Source organism: Schistocerca serialis, chromosome 2, assembly GCF_023864345.2.
Source record: "Schistocerca serialis cubense isolate TAMUIC-IGC-003099 chromosome 2, iqSchSeri2.2, whole genome shotgun sequence".
In the NCBI taxonomy this organism is placed as follows: domain Eukaryota; kingdom Metazoa; phylum Arthropoda; class Insecta; order Orthoptera; family Acrididae; genus Schistocerca; species Schistocerca serialis.
The window spans coordinates 870,627,736-870,646,192 of record NC_064639.1 but is presented as its reverse complement, the minus strand read 5'-3'; the positions used below and the strand labels follow the sequence as shown (position 1 = coordinate 870,646,192).

Genomic DNA, 18,457 nt, shown 5'->3' with positions numbered 1-18,457 from the left:
GTGTCCCCCCCCCCCCCCCCCCCCAGCCTTTGTTGTCAGATGGCAGTGGGGGTATGGGTTGGGGAAATCCCAGGACTCATTGATGACGTCATCAGGACACACTTTGGGCCAGAAATGGCATACATGCCTACTTTTTTGTGTCAGTGCAGTTCCTTTCTATTTTTTTATTTGTGTTTTGTAGCTAACATTGAAACGGAATCTCAGAAAGATTTGAAAGCACATGTATCAAATTAGTGTTGAAGAGTCTGTGACTTTGAGGTATCATACACCATAGAAAGCAAGGCTTTGTATTCACACATCAACAAAAGTTCCATAACACCCTGATATATTGTGCAGGTGTGTTTCTATTGTGACTGTTCCTGTACTGATCACATTGTTACCCGAAATGCTTTAGAAAATGTTATTAATTCAGAGATATGTGATTCAGCTGTTGCTGTTCCCCAGAATACTCGAAAACCACATCAAAATATGTCCATGTCACAGCAAAAAATTTATAATCCCTAGGGAAGCTTCTCATCCTAGGTGATAGCCATGGACATGGAGTTGCCTCACGTGTTAATCAAGACTCAACTGCAAGGTCCATTAGTTTAGTCAAGCCCCGCGCATTGCTCTGTGAGATAATCAAGAATGTCCAGACTGAAGAAATTATCAAGTTGTCTTCAAATGATTTTGTAGTCCTGTTTGGCAGCTCAGATGATGAATACAAGAATGAAACATCCACAACTTGCACTGAAATAGAGAAGCACCAGGCTCATTTAATGCACACAAATGTTCTCTTCATGAACATTCCACAGTACTACGATTTGCTGCATTGGTTTTGTGTGAACAAGGAGATTAGTATTGGTAATGAGTGTTTTTTACGTATATGCAAACAGTTCAAAAATGTCTGTGTTGTTGACATTAATAGTGTTGGATGCAGATTTCACGCCACACATGGACTTGAGTTGAATGGCCTAGGGAAGCAAATTGCTATGCAGAAATTATTGGAAGAAATAAAGACGCACAAGCTAGCATCTGCAGTACCAGCAACAGTATCAGTACCAGTATCATCATAAATACTAGTAACAGCTAATACAGCTGAAGTAGTAGCGGCAGCAGCACCACCACCACAACAACCACCACCACCACCACCTCAGGCATCACTGACAACAAAAGACCAACATCAGCAGCAGTAGAAGATTCAACACAAATAGTAGAATCATCACCAGTAACAGCAACAAAACCAACATCAGGAAAAACAGCAGATCCAACATCAGCAGTACCAGAAGCATCAGTAAACAAAGCAAAGACAGCTACCGTCCAAAGAATCAAATCTGCATCAGCACCAACAGCAACAAGAACAATTGTAGGAGCACAACACTGCTTAAGGAGGAGCCAAAGGCAATGTACATCCGCTCCAGTTAATGAGGATTTGTAATGGTTGCAAACCAAGAAAAGGTAAAGATTGTGACAATCAGTCTGAAAACTTGAAGATAAGTGACAAACATCAGGAAAAAAGCAGCACATTACCAGGTAATGACAAAAAGGAAAATAGATCTACATCTACATCCATACTCCACAAACTACCGTGAGGTGCACAGCAGAAGGTACGTCTCACTGTATCAGTTATTATGTTTTCTTTCTGTTCCACTCACACTTGGAGAGTGGGAAGAATAATTTTCTGAATGCCTCTGTGCATGCAGTAATTATTCTAATCTTATCCCCATTATCCCTTGTGAGCAATATATTGGAGGTTGTAGTATATTCCTCGAGTCGTCATTTAAATCCGGTTCTTGAAACTTTGTTAATAGACATTCTCAGGATAGTTTACATCTATCCTCAAGAGTCTGCCATCTCAATTCCTTCAGTATCTCTGTGAAACTCTCCCATGGATTAAAAAAACCTGAGACCATTCATGCTGCCCTTCTTCTGTATACGTTCAATATCCCCTGTTAGTCCTATCTGGTACGGGTCCCACACACTTGAGCAATATTCTAGGATGGGTTGCATGAGTGATTTGTAAGCAATCTCTCCTGTAGACTGATTGCAGTTCTCCAGTATTCTACCAATGAACTGAAGTCTACCACCTGCTTTGCCCACGACCTAACCTATGTGATCATTCCATTTCATATTGCTACAGAGTGTTACACTCAGGTACTTGTATGAGTTGGCTGATTCCAACAATGGCTGATTCATTTTGTAGTCATAGAATACTAGTTTTTTTCGTTTTGTGAAGTGCAAAATTTTACATTTCTGAATATTTAGAGCAAATTGCCAATCTCTGCGCCATGTTGAAATCTTATCAAGATCTGACTGAATATTTATAAACTTCTCTCAGATAGTAATTCATTATAGATAACTGCATCAGCTGCAAAAAGCCTGATTTTACTATTAATACTGTCTGTAAGGTCATTAATATACTACACGAATATCAAGGGTCCCAACACACTTTCCTGGGGTGTACCCAAAGGTACTTCTACATCTGATGATGACTCTACATCCAAGACAACATACTGTGTCCTCCCTACCAAAAGTCCTCAGTTCCTTCACAAATACTTGCAAAATGTTCAGGATAATGTGTCATAATATACAGTGCCTCAAGAACTCAGTTAACTTTAGAAGTAGCTTTAAACAATGTTACTGATGTCTCATGCATTTGTTTATCTGAACACTGGTGCAAGGAAAATGAATTAAGTTTTATATTTACAAGCAAATTTAAATTAGCACTTCATTATTGCTGCAGTGTATGTAAAAATGATGGAGTCTGCATTTATACAAAAACAGACGTGGACCATCTAACTACTGAGAAACATTTAGAATCATGTGCCATAGAGATAAAAATTGAAGAGAAGAGTAAAAAACTAATTGCTTATCAATGTATACATTAAAGTGCCAAAGCAACTGGTATTGGCATACGTATTCAAACACAGAGATATGTAAACAGGAAGAATTTGGCACTGTGGTCGGCAATGCCTATATAAGACAACAGGTGTCTGGCCCAGTTGTTAGTCAGTTACTGCTGCTACTGTGACAGGTGCCAAGACTTAAGTGAGTATGAACATGGTGTTATAGTCAGCGCACTAGTGATGGCGTACAGCATCTCTGAGATAGTGATGAACTGGAGATTTTCCTGAATGACCATTTCACGAGTGTACCCTGAATATCAGGAACCTGGTAAAATACCAAATCTCTGATATTGCTGCGGCCAGAAAAAGATCCTGCAAGAAGGGAAGCAACAAAGATTGAAGAGAATTGTCCAACGTCACAGAAGTGCAACTCTTCTGCAAATTGCTGCAGATTTCAATGCTGGCCCATCAACAAGTATCAGTGTGTGAACCATTCGACAAAACTTCATAGTGTGGGCTTCCGGAGACGAAACATGTTGTCTGATCGGATGAGTCTTGTTTCAAATTGTATCGAGCAGATGAATATGTACAGGTATGGAGACTGTTATGATGTAAAGCAAGTGCCAGCATGCCAGTTGGAAATGATAGAGTAGAGAGGGCTGTGAGAAGACGTCAGCCAATTGCACACTGACCAACCCCACTCCAGGATGACAATGTGACAGCAGCAGTCTCTATGCAAAGAGGACATAAAGGGCCACACCTGACTGTTTGTGGCCCAGTTAAACAGCACTATCAAGATTAGACACTTGTGTAGCAGTGACTTAGGAATTGTATATACTGAAGAACTTGTTTATTTCATAGGTTGCCCTTTGCTTGCAACATTTCTGTGATAATGTCAAAGCAAAGTTAAGTATTGTCATTGTTCATTTTGTAATAAAACTCATTAATACAATATGTTTGAATGTTGTCTAGTGGTCTGAGAAAGTAGGTTTCTTTGACATCTCGTATTTGACAACTAGGCAGGATTTAACAGAGACAACCTAATGAATCCATGGACCCTGCATGTCAGCAGGGAACTGTTCAAGCTGGTGGAGGCTCTGTGATGGTGTGGGACATGTGCAGTTGGAGTGATATGGGACCCCTGATGCGTCTAGATATGACTCTGACAGGTGCCAAGTACCGTATATAAGCATCCTGTCTGATCACCTGCATCCATTCATGTCCATTGTGCATTCCGACGGACTTGGTCAATTCCAGCAGGACAATGCAACAAGTCCAGAATTGCTACAGAGGGGCTCCAGGAACACTCTTCTTAATTTAAAAACTTCTGCTGGCCACCAAACTCCCCAGACATGAACATTATTGACCTTATCTGGGATGCATTGCAACATGCTGTTCAGAAGAGATCTCCACTCCCTCGTATTCGTATGGATTTATGGATAGCCCTGAAGGATTCGTGGTGTCAGATCCCTCCAGCACTACTTTAGATAGTAGTCGAGTCCATGCCATGTTGTGTGCAGCACTTCTGCATGCTCGCGAGGGCCCTACACAATATTAGGCAGGTGTACCAGTTTCTTTGGCTCTTCAGTGTAGATCACAAGGCAATGTTAAGCAGTTCATATAATAATGAAGTGAAATTATTTTTATGTGGGGATTTTAACATCGACATGTTGATTTAAAGTGAAGAAAAGAGACAGCATCTGAGTGTCCTAAACAACTTTCACATGAAACTGTTCTTTTCAAAAGCCAGTGGATTAACAGAGTTTTCATCTTCTCTACTAGATAATATCTTCACAATCATGGTAAATGATGTCACTGAGCGCAAGATGTAAGCTTAGATCATGACATACTCGTGACATGTATAAATTCTTCTATACTCAAGGTAATAAAGTATAAGAGGGAATATAAAAGACGCCTCTGTACAGAAAAAGTAAATAATTTTATTCAGGTTTTAGCAAAGGAAACTTAGGAAAATATATTCTCAAAAACAACAACCAATGACTCATACACTGCTTTTTCTAGAACTTTCATGTCCATATTTGAGATGTATTTTCCAAAAATACTTACAAAATGCAGTGTCATGCCAAGGAACTACAGCCAGTGGATATCACCTGCTATCAGAGTATCTAGTCAAGTTCTAAAATATCTCAGCCAAATCAAAAACGACAACAAAGATAAAAACTTCACATATTATGTTAAAATGTATTTATATGAAGGTGATTAAAAAGCTAAAACAATGCATAACGCCAAAGTAATTTTAGGGTCAGGAAACACATCAAAATCAATATGGAATGTAGTGAAAAAGGAAATAAACAAAAATGTTAAAAGTGAAGGGTACATTGTTTTAACATGCGATCATGGTGTGTTACTCAGAAATCTTACTCTTGCAAACTACTTAATACTCCAGTCGGCTTGAGTAAAAATTGCCTTAGGAATAGGTGCATTGAAAATTTCGAAACCAACTAAGATCTGCATTCATATAATACAAAGAGTTGCTATGATAGCCATGTAAAAAGAGCAAACAAGGCTTTTGCACAGAAGCAAATGAACATTCAAGATACAAAATTGTATAACAAATTTCCAGCACATAAAAAAAGAAATGAAAAAATTGTCTACGTTTAAGAAAACAATATTAAAGTTTTTAATGGCCATCTGCTGTTACAGTGTAAACAAATACCTTCAACAACCCAGTAGCAAGGAATTACATTCATGTACTATGTTGATACTACATGGCGTCCTCAGTGTCAACAGTATTTTCTGTCGAATGTTTGTTATGATCCGAATTAGTACTTTGAACACAAGTACTACAGCTAAAGTGGGTTTTTATTTAAACTTAACTAAGTCATCCATTAAAAATATCGTTTATGTAATTAATCAAAGTTGTGTGTACAGTTTGTAAAGTAGGATTGTGTGGGGTACTGTGCACCCTTGTATTTGTAGGATACCGTACATCCTTATAAGTATGTGTGTGTGTGTGTGTGTGTGTGTGTGTGTGTGTGTGTGTGTGTGTGTGCGTATTTATTTATTTTTATATACCATGTATTTTCTGATGAAATCCATGCAATATAAATCGTCCCTGGATGAATAAACTACTACTACTACTACTACTACTACCACCACCATTGTTTGTAAACATACACACAGTTACCATCAGCGCTACTTTTGGGTAGATCTGCATTCGAGGGACTGCAGCATTTCAGCTGAAAGTGAAGTCCCAGTAGGGAGTATGTGGAGTAGCAGAGGAACATCCCTGCCACGAAGGGCTATCGCAACCACCAATTGGGTCCGCATCATCTCGTCATGCATAGAAGACTTGTGTGTCAGTGAAGTTGCTCAATGTGTGCACCGGAGTCAAAGTGATGTGGTGCAGACATGGAATCGGTTCCAATTGACAAGTAGTGTTGAGGATGTACAACCCATGCCATCCACATTCGACAAGTGCACAAGATGATTGCTGTTTACGACTTTTGAGTCAAAGGAACTATGTGCTGAGTGCTCCAGAAATGAATTCGGCATACTAAGAGGCTACAAGACGTCATGTATTGCATCAAACTGTTAGGAGACGACTGCATGATGCTAATCTCCATTCCCAACTACCATGGCGAACATACAGTCAGACACCGCAGCCCAATGGACAATGGGCAAATCATGCAGTATGGGCACCCCAGAGTTGGCGTCAAACGTTGTTTAGAAACGAAACGGATCTGTTTTTAGCTTGATAATCGCATGCAACGTATTTGGAGACAACTTGGTAACTCTGAACGCCTCCAACACTGTGTTTCGCATGTGCAACATTTTGGTGGCGGAGCAATGTTCTGGGGTGGCGTTATGGGGGTCACCATACACCTCTTGTTGCTGCTGAGAGCAAATCTCACTGCTCTACGATACACGGACGAGATTCTGCAGTCAATAGAGGAACTGCATCGCCAACAACTTGGTGATAATTTCATCTTGATGGATGGATAATAACTCGCTTGGTTATCGTACTTTTCTCATGAACACGTTCCTTCAGCATGCTAGGATCACTAGAATGGAACTGCTTGCCCCTATCCGAGACATGAACCCAACCGAAAGTTGTGGTATCAACTGAAACGAGCTGCTTTTGCACGTCGATAACGCCTTAAGCAGAATCGTCATTGAAGAGTGGGACAGTTTGGACCAGAGCTGATTATCTCATTCATGGTATGCAACAACGCCACCAACTTGCTTATGATTGCTGTGACCCCCCCCCCCCCCCCCTTATGTGAAGCAGACGATTTTGTGGTTACTTTTATTTTTTTTTAATTTGCTGATTTGGGCATATTGCGAACGAATACAAACACATGTCTTACAGCCAATTTTTCTTTTTTGTACATGAATTTCTAAATAAGGGGTGATGCAAAACTTTTGTTGATGTGTGGAGTTTACTGATGATGCTACGCACTCGCGCCAACAGAAAGGGACAGGAACTTCCGCAAGCAATAACTCTCTTTCCGTGACCTCGGCTGCCACGCACGAGCCACAGTACTGATGTACAGTACTACTAACCAGCGCAGAGAAGCATCAGCGATAACATCTGAGCACCGTCCGGCGGCCAATATTGACTTCGTACCCGATGCTCGCGTCGAGTGCCGCCTGGGCAGTTGTAGCGGATTCTCCGAACCTGGCACTGCAAGCCACATGCATACATCTCGCCTAATAATATTGTAAGTCTACGTTACTAAGTTAGTTGGAACTTACATTAGGAGAATTTTTGGCATTACATTAATAACGCAGAACTGTAGAGATGTTTTGTCAGCCACCGTGGCTTACGATACATTTCGACCCTTCATGAGTAACCAGAATCGTTTTCTCCATATAGTACATGCTACTGGGCGCGAGCTGCCATGTGCCCTGTAGACGTGCTGCCCGGTTTTGGGTGGAAAATTAACTGTTAGAAATTTCAAATTGAAAATAATAAATATGTTTAAAACTATGTGGGCATGTTTGTGTAGCACTGGAAATAAAGATAACATTGTGAATTTTTGGATACTTGAGGAATGCAGCTGTCGTAAGTTCACTTAATTAACCCTCATTTTACTTTTTACAAATTGGCACAAAAGTTTTGTTTACCTATTTCGAAATGTTGATATAGACTATTTGCTTTGGATTGTTAATAAAGCTCGTCTAGAAGTTACTGTTGATATTTTCTTGCAACTAACGCCATAGGATTCTATGCCAAACAGTCGAACAATCAGAACTATTAGTTAGTGACAATCTACCCGACATAGTGCTGCTTTGAGGCTCCTTGCACTGTTTTAGGTTTGCAGCTTCCTTCGCTAAGTAGGCTTTACGCTTACCTAATCGGCGTGTGGTAACTCTTCACTGTGTGACACAGTCCTACGCTGTGTGCTGTTAAAAGGTTCAAACTTAATAAGTTTATAATACGATGCATTTTACCTTTTATGTGCCCTGTAATAGTTTATAATCAATTTCGAGATGGTCTGTAAAAATTAGTTCTGAGAACGCCGGGCAACAAAATTTCTGCATACCGGTCATTCGGGCAGCGATTATAAACCGGAACTTATTTATTGTTAGTGAAAACAAGAGTTGGAACATTCTGAGTTGGGTAGTTACAGTGTACACACAATCTAAATGAAAAGTCACAGCAAAATTATAATTAAGTTTTTTTTTATGAAGGACAGAGTTATTATTCGTAAAAGGCAAACTAGTGCTTAAATTAGTGATATAAAATTTTATTGGACGTTACCTTTACTTTTTTTACTGAAGTAAAACGACACGTTTAAAAATAATGAGTAGATATAGCTGAATGTGGGCCCCATTGCGATTCTAAAGCGGTCATGTTAGTAACAGAATTCATAGAACGTGTGATGGAACAACACGATCAACCATTATAAATGTTCTCTAGAAAACCATCTTCTCTGCTGAAGACAAAAATATCGTTTAGTGAAGTTTGTCACCGACATAAAGTACTAAATAGTATACGAATTATCAGCATTACAAATTCTAAATTATATAATTACGAAATAAAACTCTTGAAAATATCTTTCCAAACGTTAAGTCTGGTGAAGCAGTGTCTTAGTTTGCGTTAAGTCTACTATTTGGCCACGATAACTTGACAATTACGCTAGTGCTGCCAGAACGGAGAAAATCGTCACTACGTGAAAGATATTTATTTATCTCCGAGCGCCCCAAGTCAAGTGCCCCCATATTACAAAAGGCTTGCGTCCACTAGCAAACTTCTGTACACACTTGCTGAGGTATTTACGTTACACAAACATTTACTCAATTTTACTTCTTCAAGTCACTGGGGCAATTTTATTTCAGGAACTCGCTGCAAATACTTGTTACAGAAGTGCAGCTATTCTTAGAAACGAAAGCAATCGGCACTGTTGTCGCATTATTAATGATGAATAAAAATCGTGACCAAACACAAAAATAAAAAAAAAACAGAAAAAATATTAGATGAATACGTATTGACATTACCAAGAAACTATTTGGTACATGTTAGTTGAGCAGCGGTCATGTACCAAACAGTTTTATCTTGTGACTTCGTATCTGATAGAAAAGAATGACCATGAGAGCAGTTGGTTTTTAGTTTTTTGTGACAATGATTTTTATATCAGCTAGTTTGCCTCATGTTTTGTTATATCGAAATGGATTATAAATGTTAAGCTACATTCAGATCCGATGATGGCAGCTTTAGTGTGTTGAAACCGGTTATCCAGTAAACAGTATTTAAGCAATCTTGGCTTTGAATCATTTCTGCAGATATAATACATAAGTTGTAAGTAAAATTCTCGAGCATGAATATGTCAAATCAAGCGATTTCTGATCCGACGGAAGTGTCACTTAAGCAGGTAATACTTCTGCGAGTGCCACCTGAGACTTCGTATTAAAGGGCTCCGGGAAGACCTATTTTCCAATGTTAAAATAGCACTCATAAATTACATGTTTTCTCATAATGTATTTGTGTTAAGAAGTTGAAATATTTACAGGTTATTTATTATTGGCTTCAACTTAACATTGAATTTTTAAAAATTTGAAATCAGTTGTTAGAGATTAATTTTTTCTATTGTAATGAAAATTCGCTACTTTTTGTGCCATTTTTGTTTATAAATTCAACAATATACATATTTTTGGAAAAATGGTGTGTTATGCAGAAGGGACTGTGTAACATTTCCTGAAAATCTGAAGCAAATTGGTTTGATAGGTCCTGAGAAAACACGTAATTTGTATGAAAAAATTAAACTTTTGGCAATTGAGCGACAAAGTTTGGATTACATTTTTAGCACATTCCAGGTCCATGGGATAGATTATCTCCATCTTCTGCAAACTCCTCCTCCAGCTTCCTCTTTGTCCTCCTCCTCTTTTCTCTGGCTACTATTTCTAGGCTATTTATAGCTCTGTCGGCAGCTCGAAGACATTCCTCGTCTAAAGCAAGTATCGTCCGTATCGTGTTGCCATACTTCAAAATACTTTACACGTTTCAACGTTGCCATCATTGATAGTAGCAACAGCATCATACATACCAAAGTGAAGTGCTTCTACTCCAACAAACACAGTCTCGGGGATTCTCGACCGTACAACACTATTAACACTTTCATTGGGGTTTTGAGCTTTTCCATTATCACACTCTTTCAACAGTTCAGGTGCTGATGAGTCTCTGAAAATGGGTTTCATCAGCTCCATTACCGCATTAGACTGACAATGTTTATGAGTGTACACTACAAGAACACAGCAGTTGATAGCAGTTTAACAATGCCACTGTGGGTCACGCCCGTGTAGAACATATTTCAAATACAGGGCGAGTCAAAAATCCTTGGACACCTTCATAAGTTGGAAGATTAAAAGGAAAATTGAAGTGTGGTGATGGGAATATAGGTATGATGCGGGGCCGCAACTTTTGGAGTGAATGTCATTCATGGCTGCCATCTTGAAATCCGTCATTTTGGATTCAAGTCATTTTTTTTAATGGGAAGGGGGGTGTATGACACATCAAATAACACTCGCTTGAGCTCTGGAATTTAGTGGTGTAATTTGTTTTTGTCTATCCTGTACAGTTTAGAGGTTATTAATGTTCAAAGTTGGGAAATTACCTTCCTACCGACTGCTACATCACATGTTCTACGTGTTGTCCATCCCGTGCAATGCACAACTGCAGTCGCCACAATCACTCTGACTGCACACAGAGGAGAGTGTCTCCTGCAATTTGGTCGCAGGTGTGTTGTATGCGTTCCTCCAGGAGTCTGAAATCACGGATGCTCTCAGCATACACTGTCTGCTTAAGATGTCCCCATAGATAAAAACCAAGGGGCAGTAAGTCAGGGGATCTGGACAGCCACTCCACGGGACCACGGAGACCAATCCACTTCCCAGGCAGTTGTTCCTTCAACCATTTACGGACACCAATACCATAGTGTGGAGGGGCTCCATCGTGCTGAAAATAAGATGGGAAAATGCTGTCAGTGTTCAGTGTGGAAGGGAACACAAGGTCCTGCAGCAGCATCAGATATTGTGGTACAGTTAAGGTGTTGTAAATGAAAAATGGCCCAATGATGCGGGTGTCCCATATGCCACACCACACCATCACCTTCGCTGGACTATGTTCTCGAATTGGGGCAACCCAGTTCGGATTTGCGTCACTCCAGTATCGACAATTATGTCGATTAACCTCCCCGTGCAAAGTGAAATACGCCTCGTCGCTGAACAGGAAAACGAAGGATCAAGTTCGTGTTGTTCAGTAGCCCACAGGCAGAACTCCAACCGGCGATCAGGGTCATCCTCGTTAAGTCGATGTTGCAGCTGCAGCTTGTAAGGATGCCACTTACTGGTGTGCAATATCCAGATAATGGAGGTTTGGCTTATCCACATGCTTGGGCCACACGACAGGTACTTCGTTTAGGACTTTTCACAAAGGACGCAACAACAACCGCAGTTGCAGTTTCCTGATTGGTGGCAATCCTTGGTTGCGCACTACGTGCCCTATCATGAACAGAGGCCATCTCCTGGAATTTGGTGACCGCGTGAACCACCGTGCTGTGCGATACCGGTTCTCTGTCTGGGTGCCCTCTGTTGTAGTCAGCTGTTATTGTTCGATAGTTGCGTTCACCTGATGTAAGGATGATTTCGATCTTCTGTTCACGTGTCAGACCCATTTTAGATCAACTGGAACAAAGAGAGACATGAGTCGGTATCAAGGTACAGTAACTTTGAGCATTAATAACTTCTATACTGTACAAGATAGACAAAACCAAATTATACCACTCAATTCCAGAGTTCAAGCGAGTGTTATTTGATGTGTCATACACCCCCCTTCCCATTTAAAAAAAAATGACGTGAAACCAAAATGGCGGATTTCAAGATGGCGGCCATGAATGACATTCACTCCAAAAGTTGTGGCCCCACGTCCAACCTATGTTTCCATCATCACAACTCAATTTTCCCTTTAATCTTCCAACTTATGAAGGTGTCCAAGGACTTTTGACTCGCCCTGTGTATTTTAAAAACATTGTATTCTTCTGAACTGAATAAATTACATATCAATTGAAAGGGGAAAGTCTGTAGATTTTTTAAAATGCTAGGGCCTCCCGGCAGGTAGACCTGATCGCCTGGTGCTAATCTTTTCAGGCGACGCCACTTCGGCGACTTGTGTGTCAATACAGATGAAGTGATGATGATGATGATGATGATGAAGACGACACAAACACCCAGTCCCTGAGCGGAGAAAACCTCCAACCCAGCAGGTAATCGAACCCAGGCCCCCCAGCATGATACATCGGCGCGCTGTCCACTTTTTTGTCTCATTTTGTCCTTTATTGTTCCTACTATTTGCTCCGGGCGGATGTCCCATGACGCTTGTTGAAGTTATCATTGAATCATTAACTCACTTTTTTATTACAGAGGGCAGCTAACCCTCTGATCGAACATGCTGAGCTACCGTGCCGGCATCCACTCAGCTACGGTGGGGGACAGCTAGAGATGGGTCTACTCGAGTTACCAAACCGGATTAAATCGGGTTGAGGGGATTTCAGGTCAACCTGATTTAGACTGTTGCTAACTCCAGTTGTGTTCACATGGTGTCTGGCGGCTACCGCTACCGACTATCGTTCCGTGGGAAGTTTACCGCTGTCACGCCAACCGAACCCGAGTTGAGTCTATGCCTAAAGAATGGGATGTCACTCACTGTGATCTTTAAAAGTGCAGTATCCTATTATGATTTGTTTGGTCGAAATTCGTGAAATGCATGGTAGGTGCAATTTTCCAGGCGGTTAAGATTGTCCGATTGCCGTCCAAATCTTACACGGAATTCAAAGTGGCTCATGAGTATATTCAAATTTCATCCTGTAGTGTGGCATTCGTTAACCTTAGCAATATAAACACATTTTCCATAACGTGCATTACCAGAGAATGTTGTACTTTATGTCCACCTTAAAAAAGGTTAAGAAAAACAAAATTCGTTACTTGTTGTTGACTTTTTAAAGTGGATGTGTAACTAAGATCCTCAACTTGAAAATATTGAATACTAGCTTAGCACCCACTGCTCTGTTCACGTAGACTGTATGGGTTGCACAGATTTTTTTGTTTCTGTTTTCCTTTAATCGAATTTCTATGTTGTTCACAAATTGCTTCACCTAAACTTTTCATGCTAAATGAGGTCATAGAAGCGTGGTATTTGCCGAATGTAATTCTGACCAAAAAGCGATTCTGGTAACTGGAGTCCAAAGGTTTTTTTGCGTTCTTGTGGTGGTATTTCCGTAGAAACTTCACCCCCGCCCCTCCCCCCCGACACATGTTTCTTTACATCTAACTGAGAAGTGAAATACCAGTTTTCGTAGTTTTGCCCTTAAAAAAATTTAATATACCGAGATGTTTTCTTAAAAATTTTCATCCTCTATTTTACCCCCTTAGTGGTTGAATTTCCAAAAATGCTGAAACACATATTTATTTTATTTCTGACAGAGAAACTATATACTATGTTTGGTAGTTCTAGCTTCAAAATTGCCTTAATAGCAACATATTTACAAAAAGTCTTTCATCCCCTATTTCACCCTATTCAGGAGCGAAATTTCGAACAATCTCTTCTTAAATGATGCCTACAGTATAACATTCATACGATCTCCACTTTTCAAGTTCTTATCCTTAGCGGGTTGGGGTGGGTAATGATGAGTCGTTGAACCAGTCTGGCTTTGCTCCACCCCCATAGGGGCTGAATTTCCAATAACAGTGAAACACATGTTTCTTTCATTTGTAACTGAGAAGCAAAATACCAATTGCCATAGACGTAGCTTTAAAAATGGTTTCACGATGAAATTTTTCATAAATCATTTCACCCCGATATTTCACCCCCTTAGGGGGTTCCTTATACAAAAACAGTGAAATGTGTATTCTTTTTATATCTAACAGAGAAGCCTAATTCAAATTTTCATATATTTAGCTTTAAAAATGCTTTTACAATCAAATATTTCTGGAACCCCGCCTCCCTTTAGGGATTGAATTTCCAAAAACACTGAAACAAGTATTTTTTATTCCTAACCAAAAAGTCAAATACCAATTTTCATAGATAAAGTTTTAAAAATACTTTAGTACTTCTTAAGTAATGATTTATTTTTTTTAAAAAAAACCTTTCAACCAGTATTTAACCCCATAGGAGCTAAATTTAAAAAAAATGCGGAAACCCTTGTTTATTTATTTCTGACCGAGAAACAGAATTCCCATTTTCGAAGCTCTAGCTTGAAAATTGCCGTAATAGCGACATGTTTTCAAAAAACCTTTCATCCCCTATCTTACCCCTTAAGGATGGAGTTTCGAAAAATCCCTTCTTCAACGATGCCTTCTGTATAAGTTCAACACCCTCTGAAAATTTCAAGTTTCTATCCTTAGTGATTTGCATTGGACGATGGTGAGTGAGTGAGTGAGTGAATGAAAGAGTGAGTCAGTCAGTCGGGACCTTGCCTTTTATATATAGAGATTACATTCATTGTGAAAAGGGACAGTATATTATAAACACTTAAATTTTTGGGTTAAAGCGCGGTAGCCATTTGTGCTTTTGGCAGATGACTTGTCTACAAAATCGCCGACTATAAACTGCCCTCAATAAAAAAATTTACTAATATGTTAGAAGATTTATAATAATATTGAGTGTATAGTTTGTAAGAAATAAATTGCAATAGATGGAATGTGTTACTTTGACAATGGATATTTGGATGTCAGACAATAAAAAAAAATGTTTTCATTTTGATCGCCGATACGTATAAGAAACGAAATAGCAGTCAAATAGGTAGGCAAACTGCGCAGACGCTAACGACTAAAGTGGACGCTAGAAGAATTTTTATACCAACTCGGTTTGGTTACCGTATGTTAAGAGACAACCCGAGCAGGCATGAACGTGGCAAACGACTTCGAACGTTAATTTAGTTTTTCCTGTCAACTCGGTTTGAAGAAGCTTAGGGTCAACTCAGTTTATGAAACAGGCTAACTTCGATTGGGCTGTTACTAACTTGAGTTGAACACGTGGCATGGCGAGCGACGCTAAGTTGCGGTTTGTTTCGTGCTAGTTTGGGAATCATCGCCGCTTTCGCACCGATCGAACCCGAGTTTATCCGAGTAATATATCTGTACCTTCATTAACGCACACGAACTGAAGAACATTATCACAAGTCTTTCTTGAAAATTACACGCCGGAAGACCAAGAATGTTATGTTGAATGTTATCTCAGTTTTTTATACTTTTTTCGTCCCAACTCGATTTAAATTCGGTTTACGCAGACTTTGAACCCAGTTTACTCGATCTCCTACACACTACACTGCTGCCGTACTTTGCGACAACCGAATTATTCATTCAACTGTCAATTTCTTTTTGTTTCCTCTTTTTTCTTGCAGCAGTGTAACTGTGATGTGTATCTGCAAATGTTTAAGTGCGATTGATTAAAAAAAAGCCAGGTGACAGCAAAAAAGGTGAAGTACTTCACAAGCAGGTGACGGAGGTTATTTACCGCATTTATTACTTTTTCAAAAGTGAATCTGAAAGCAGGTCTCCTTCTGTTGACATTTGAAAACACAAGAACGGACTCCAGAACCATGTGATGTCGGCAAGAGAACTGTAACCGAAAGTGTCAGAGCTGTAGGGACCGTACAAAAAGTTGGTTTCATGTCGCCTAGAAAGCATCGAAATCGCAAGGAACCTGTAACATACATGGATAGTTTTAATAACGATGTTTTAAAGTGTTCCATGTGAATGATGAATGCCCAACATCACAAAAACTTGTTGCAGTTATACAGGCTTCAGTGGCAAGTGCTTCGTCAATGTAAAGAATTCTAAAAGACGTTGGTTCCAGATATGTTAAGAAGAGAAAGTGTCATAGATGCAGCACGAACTATATCCCATATAAAGATTCAGGATATTACCTTGATGAAACATGGGTCAGTTAGAATCAATCCAGGAAGATCTGGTGGAAAATGAGTGATGGTACTGGCGGTTTTAAAGTTTGGAATAGGTTTTCGGATAATTATTCTGCATGCTGACTCTTCTGGTTTTGTTTATGAGAATAAACTTGTATTTACGTATAAGAAAAACAGCAGTGACTACCATTGGGAAATGAACGCTGTCGGTTTCGTGACGTGATCCACAATTCTTGTCATACCTTGTCTTGAGTTATAATTCAATTGTTACAGAGAAAACACCATGTACAAACAACAGAAAGGCGGGTATTTTTCCCCGACTTAAAAATAAAAATATTAAGCACACTATAACCCAGACTCGTGCAGATCTCCTGCAGCTCATTAATATATACAAGTCATGTGACGAGATGTACAAAGTTGACTTCCTTGCACATGATTGGGGTCACACAGTTTTGCGTTTACCCACGTGTCACTGCCAGTGTAGCCCCATGGCATTAATTTGGGCAAAGGGTTTTTAAGGCTATGTAGGAGAAGAAACACATTCAAGATAACATACACTGCTTTGCTTGGGCATGAGACAATAGAGAACATCCCACCTGTAGCGTGGGTACAGGCTGTGCGGAATGATGTAGTAAGCTTACGAAAGAACTTGACAGGGAAGTGATGATGGATATAAGCCTTGACCCTGTCATCGTAAATTTACAATCAGATTGTTAGAAACAGACTTAAATAGAAGTGATGATGGTATTAAGATGTAGACTTTTAAAGATTCGTGGCCGGCCGCTGTGGCCGAGCGGTTCTAGGCGCTTCAATCCGGAACCGCGCGACTGCTATGGTCGCAGGTTCGATTCCTGCGTCGGGCATGGGTGTGTGTGATGTCCTTAGGTTAGTTAGGTTTAAGTAATTCTAAGTTCTAGGGGACTGATGACCTCAGACGTTAAGTCCCATGGTGCTCAGAGCCATTTGAACCATTTTGAAAGGTTCATGATTTAAAAAATGTGATTATCAACTTAATAGTTGCATGCATAATAATGAGAACTTCCTATCCTTTTTGATTAGGATTTCGTATCTTTTTAATTATGCAGACTATAATGCCCAACATATTGCCCAAGAAGAAGTTAAGCTTTTCCCACCATCTTGCATGTTCTAATAACATGCGAGAATGCAGCTGGATAAACTCGTCAGAAGTTCGATTTTGCCGTAAATAAACCTCTGACATTTTCAAGACACGAACTGGATAAGGCACTAAAATGACAGTAACTGTTACTTGTCGAGATGTTGGTGGTTTTCGATGTTATCGGTCAGCATTCCCTGGAGTTATTCGCTGTTAGCTGTTAGTTGTTTGCTCGTCAATGGATTATAAATGCGGTCTGTCGCTCTAATGTCGAACGCTTTAGTTTACACTCATAATGCCCACTAACAACGAAAAATATGACAACTTACTGACCATTTTTACGATAGTCTTTTACAGTAGTCTTTTCTACCACTAATTCTTTTTTACGCACAGTGATTACATTTAACTGTAGTCAAACAAATCCACACACACACATACACACACACACACACACACACACACACACACACACACACACACACACACATTTTTTAAAATTGTATTGAGTAGAAGCAGTTGTCAAGCAAATACGAGGGCTATCCACAAAATACATCACGTTTTGGAATTAAAAATAAAGAAAGTATTGGAATTTTTTATTATATACAGATGAAAGCCACACTTAAATACTACTTTTCTAGATAGTTGCCATTTAAATTAAGGCACTTATCGTAGCGATAGACGAGCTTGGAAATTCCTTCGTCGTAAAATTCGGCCGCCTGCGCCTTCAACCACGTGGTTACCTTTTCTTGAAGCTGTGTGTCGTCATCAAAACGCTGCATAGCCGACCACTTCTTCATTGCTGGGAATAAGTGGAAGTCGTTCGGAGCCAGGTCGGGACTGTACTGCGGATGAGGAAACAACTCCCACTTAAAAGATTCGAGAACTTCACGAGTGGCATTTGCCGTGTGGGCCCGGGCGTTGTCGTGAATCAGCAAGATCTTTGAGCCAAACTTTCCCCTGCGCTTGTTTTGTATTGCTCTTCTGAGGTTGTGCAGAGTTTGGCAATACCTGTGATAGTTTATTGTAGTGCCTCTTTCCAGGAAATCCACAAAAATCACACCTTTTCTGTCCCAAAAGAGGTAACCACGTGGTTGAAGACGCAGGCGGCCGAATTTTACGACGAAGGAATTTCCAAGCTC

General features: G+C 39.9%; 1 protein-coding gene across 1 annotated transcript in view; it reads left to right on the top strand.

The window, feature by feature from the left end:
* Positions 1 to 7,431: 7,431 nt before the first annotated feature.
* Positions 7,432 to 18,457, top strand: part of LOC126456482 (sodium channel protein Nach-like) — a 286,210-nt gene continuing 275,184 nt past the window's right edge. The window contains exon 1 of the mRNA XM_050092232.1: positions 7,432 to 7,510. The gene's annotated coding sequence lies outside the window, so the exon portion shown is untranslated. The remainder of the gene's footprint in view (positions 7,511 to 18,457) is intronic.